Genomic DNA, 5708 nt, shown 5'->3' with positions numbered 1-5708 from the left:
CTCATATTTTTCACACCTTTTGAAGCTCTTCATGGATTTCACACCTTTTCAGGCTCTTCATGTTTTTGAACACCATTTCATGCTCCTCCTATTTTTCAGACAGTGTCATGCTCATCTCATTTTTGACACCTTTTGAAGCTCTTCATCTTTTTCACAACTTTTGATGCTGCCAGTTATATTTAAGACTTTACATATCTGAATATTCATTTAAAATCAAATGTTCATTTTTAGAATTGCACAAAAGGAAAATAATAGGGAAAGTGATGGCTGGCTTATGATGTGGGGCCAATTTCCATAAGTTAAATAAAAAATCTAAGTTTTAGAACGTGGGTCTCAAAAAATAGCACTTGTAATTAATACTGTTCTTCAGATTCATAGCTTAAGGAAGTCACTACATTTTATTTCTTGATGTTATAGTTTTAACAACATATTGGTAGCAACATGTAACTTGTCACATGGATTAGACATCAAGAGACCAGTTTATGTATATAAACTTAAACACTGAAAATGAATATATTCAGCTATTATGGAACTTATAGCAAATACAAACTTGTTAACAACTTTCCAAAAGGCACAAAAGACAGTGTTAATAAAGAGTGGTCTTTTGCATCAATTTCAAAAATTCTTCCTTGTTTATTTCTTCATCCCCATCATGATCAGCCTCATCAAGCATTTCCTGAAGTTCATCATCTGTTAAATTTTCCCCTAGCTCCTTAGCAACCCTCTTGATATTGTTCAGTGGTATGCTTCCTGTATCATCATCATCAAATAGTTTGAAATCCTTCAATATTTCTTCTTTTTCATCCTTTTCACTCATTTTTACACTCATTATGGCAAAAAATTCTTCAAACTTAATAGTGCCAATTCCTTCTTTGTCAGTTTCAGCTATCTTCTTTGTAATTTCTTCTTTCTTTGGCTCAAATCCTAAGGCCCACATTGCAATCATGTCTCCAACCGGCGCCCCCGGCCGGTACCTCCCAGCTTTACCCGCCAGCCTGAAGCTCTTCATATTTTTGACACGTTTTCAGGCTTTTCATGTTTTTCAACAACGTTTCATGAGCCTCCTATTTTTCAGACCGTTTCATTTTCCTCATATTTTTGACACTTTTGAAGCTCTTCATAATTTTCACACCTTTTCAGGCTCTTCATGTTTTTCACACGTTTTCAGGCTCTTCTTGTTTTTGAACACCGTTTCATGCTCCTCGTATTTTTCAGACCGTTTCATGCTCCTCATGTATTTCACACTGTTTGAAGCTCTTCATATTTTTGACACCTTTTGAAGCTCTTCATATATTTCACACCTTTTCAGGCTCTTCATGCTTTTGAACACCGTTTCATGCTACTCCTATTTTTCAGAACCTTTCATTCTCCTCATATTTTTCACACTTTTTCAAGCTTTTCATATTTTTCACACATTTTCAGGCTCTTCATGTCTTTGAACACCGTTTCTTGCTACTCCTATTTTTCAGAACGTTTCATACTCCTCATATTTTTGACACCTTTTGAAGCTCTTCATATTTTTCACACCTTTTAGTCTCTTCAAGTTTATGAACACCGTTTCATGCTCCTTCTATTTTTCAGACCGTTTCATGCTCTTAATATTTTTGACACCTTTTTAAGATCTTCATATTTATCACACATTTTCAGGCTCTTCATGTTTTTGAACACCACTTCATGCTCCTCCTATTTTTGAGACCGTTTCATGCTCCTCATATTTTTGACACCTTTTGAACCTCTTCATATATTTCACACCTTTTCAGGCTCTTCATGTTTTTGAACACCACTTCATGCTCCTCCTATTTTTGAGACCGTTTCATGCTCCTCATATTTTTGACACCTTTTGAACTTCTTCATATATTTCACACCTTTTCAGGCTCTTCATGTTTTTCAACACCGCTTCATGCTCCTCATATTTTTGACACCTTTTGAAGCTCTTCATATTTTTCACACCTTTTCAGTCTCTTGATTTTTTTCAACACCGCTTCATGTTCTCCCTAAATTTCAGGCTGTTTCATGCTTCTCATATTTTTCACACCTTTTGAAGCTCTTCATATTTTTCACAGCTTTTCAGACTCTTCATGTTTTTCAACCCCGCTTCTTGCTTCTCCTATTTTTCAGGCCGTTTCATGCTCCTTATATTTTTGACACTTTTTGAAGCTCTTCATATTTTTCACACTTTTTCAGGCTCTTCATGTTTTTCAACACCGCTTCATGCTCCTCCTATTTTTCAGACCGGTTCATGCTCCTCATGTATTTCACAACTTTTGAATCTCTTCATATTTTTCACAACTTTTCAGGCTCTTCATGTTTTTGAACACCGTTTCATGCTCCTCCTATTTTTCAGACCGCTTCATGCTCCTCATATTTTTGACACCTTTTGAAGCTCTTCATATTTTTTACACCTTTTGAAGCTCTTCATATATTTCACACCTTTTCGGGCTCTTCATGTTTTTCAATAGCACCTCATGCTCCTCCTATTTTTCAAACCATTTCATGCTCATCTAATTTTTGACCCCTTTTGAAGCTCTTCGTATTTTTGACCCCTTTTGAAGCTCTTCATATTTTTTACACATTTTGAAGGTCTTCATATTTTTCACACCTTTTCAGGCTCTTCATGCTTTTGAACACCGTTTCATGCTCCTCCTATTTTTCAGACCGTTTCATGCTCCTCATATATTTGACAACTTTTGATGCTCTTCATAGTTTTCACACCTTTTCAGGCTTTTCATGTTTTTGAACACCGCTAAATGCTCCTCCTATTTTTCAGACAGTTTCATGCTCCTCATATTTTTGACACCTTTTGAAGCTCTTCATATATTTCACACCTTTTCAGGCTCTTCATGTTTTTTTAACACCGTTTCATGCTTCTCCTATTTTTCAGACCGTTTAATGCTCCTCATTTTTTGACACCTTTTGAAGCTCTTCATATTTTTGACACCTTTTGAAGCTGTTCATATTTTTCACACCTTTTCAGGCCCTTCATGTTTTTCAACACCACTTCATGCTCCTCCTATTTTTCAGTCCGTTTTATGCACATCTCATTTTTGACACCTTTTGAAGCTCTTCATATTTTTTCACACCTTTTGAAGGTCTTCATATTTTTCACACGTTTTCAGGCTCTTCATGTTTTTCAACACCGTTTCATGCTCCTCCTATTTTTCAGACCGTTTCATGCTCCTCATACTTTTGATACCTTTTGAAGCTCTTCATATATTTCACACCTTTTCAGGCTCTTCATGTTTTTCAACAACTCTTCATGCTCCTACTATTTTTCAGTCCGTTTCATGCACATCTCATTTTTGACACCTTTTGTAACTCTTCATATTTTTCACACCTTTTGCAGCTCTTCATAATTTTCACACCTTTTAGGCTCTTCAGGTTTTTGAACACCTCTTCATGCTCCTCCTATTTTTCAGACCGTTTCATGCTCTTCTTATTTTTGACACCTTTTGAAGCACTTCATATTGTTCAAACCTTTTCAAACTCTTCATGTTTTTCAACACCGCTTCATGCTTCTCCTATTTTTCAGACCGATTCATGTCCATCTCATTTTTGACAACTTTTGAAGCTCTTCTTACATTTCACACCTTTTGAAGCTCTTCATATATTTCACACCTTTTCACGCTCTTCATGTTTTTGAACACCACTTCATGCAACTCCTATATTTCAGACCGTTTCATGCTTGTCTCATTTTTGACACCTTTTGAAGCTCTTCTTACTTTTCACAACTTTTGAAACTCTTCCTATACTTCACACATTTTCAGGCTCTTCATGATTTTGAACACCACTTCATGCACCTCCTATATTTCTGAACGTTTCATTCTCCTCATGTTTTTGACACTTTTGAAGCTCTTCATATTTTTAACACCTTTTCAGGCTCTTCATGTTTTTCAACACTGCTTCATGCTCCTCCTGTTTTTCAGACCGTTTCATCCTCCTCGTATTTTTGACACCTTTTGAAGCTCTTCATGTATTTCACACCTTTTCAGGCTCTTCATTTTTTTCAACACCGCTTCATGCTTCTACTATTTTTCAGACCGTTTCATGCTCATCTCATTTTTGACACATTTTGAAGCTCTTAATATTTTTCACACCTTTTGAAGCTCATCATATTTTTCACACTTTTTCAGGCTATTCATATTTTTCAACATCGCTTCATGCTCCTCCTATTTTTCAGACGTTTTCATGCTCCTCATATTTTTGACACCTTTTGGAGCTCTTCATATTTTTCACACATTTTCAGGCTCTTCATGTTTTTGAACACCGTTTCATGCTCCTCCTATTTTTCAGACAGTGTCATGCTCATCTCATTTTTGACACCTTTTGAAGCTCTTCATATTTTTCACACCTTTTGATGCTGCCAGTTTTATTTAAGACTTTACATATCTGAATAATCAGTTAAAAAGCAAATGTTCATTTTTAGAGTTGCACAAAATGAAAATAATAGGGAAAGTGATGGCTGGCTTATGATGTGGGGCCAAATTCCATAAGTTAAATAAAAAATCCAAGTTTTAGAAACTGGGGCTCTAAAAATAGCACTTGTAATTAATACTGTTCTTCAGATTCATAGTTTAAGGAAGTCACTACATTTTATTTCTTGATGTTATAGATTTAACAACATATTGGTAGCAACATGTAACTTCTCACATGGATTAGACATCAAGAGACCAGTTCATGTATCTAAACTTAAACACTGAAAATGTATATATTCAGCTATTATGAAACTTATAGCAAATACAAACTTGTTAACAACTTTCCAAAAGGCACAAAAGACAGTGTTAATAAAGAGTGGTCTTTTGCATCATTTTCAAAAATTCTTCCTTGTTTATTTCTCCATCCCCATCATGATCAGCCTCATCAAGCATTTCCTGAAGTTCATCATCTGTTAAATTTTCCCCTAGCTCCTTACCAACCCTCTTGATATTGTTCAATGATATACTTCCTGTATCATCATCATCAAATAGTTTGAAAGCCTTCAATATTTCTTCTTTTTCATCCTTTTCACTCATTTTTACACTCATTATGGCAAAAATTATTCAAAATTAATGGTGCCAATTCCTTCTTTGTCAGTTTCAGCTATCATCTTTTTAATTTCTTCTTTCTTTGGCTCAAATCCTAAGGCCCACATTGCAATCATGTCTCCAACCTGCGCCCCCGGCCGGTACCTCCTAGCTTTACCCGCCAGCCTGAAGCTCTTCATATTTTTGACACGTTTTCAGGCTTTTCATGTTTTTCAACACGGTTTCATGAGCCTCCTATTTTTCAGACCGTTTCATTTTCCTCATATTTTTGACACCTTTTGAAGCTCTTCATAATTTTCACAACTTTTCAGTCTCTTCATGTTTTTCACACGTTTTTAGGCTCTTCTTGTTTTTGAACACCGTTTCATGCTCCTCCTATTTTTCAGACCGTTTAATGCTCCTCATATTTTTGACACCTTTTGAAGGTCTTCATTTTTTCACACCTTTTCAGGTTCTACATGTTTTTGAGCCCAGCTTCATGCTCCTCCTATATTTCAGACCGTTTCATGCTCCTCATGAATTTCACACCCTTTGAAGATCTTCATATTTTTCACACCTTTTCAGTCTCTTCATGTTTCTCAACACCACTTCATACTCCTCCTATTTTTCAGACTGTTTCATGCTCCTCATGTTTTTGACACCTTTTGAAGCTCTTCATATTTTTCACACCTTTTCAGACTCTTCATG

This window comes from Dama dama, unplaced genomic scaffold, assembly GCF_033118175.1.
Source record: "Dama dama isolate Ldn47 unplaced genomic scaffold, ASM3311817v1 ptg000020l, whole genome shotgun sequence".
In the NCBI taxonomy this organism is placed as follows: Eukaryota; Metazoa; Chordata; class Mammalia; order Artiodactyla; family Cervidae; genus Dama; species Dama dama.
This window is presented reverse-complemented; position numbering follows the sequence as displayed.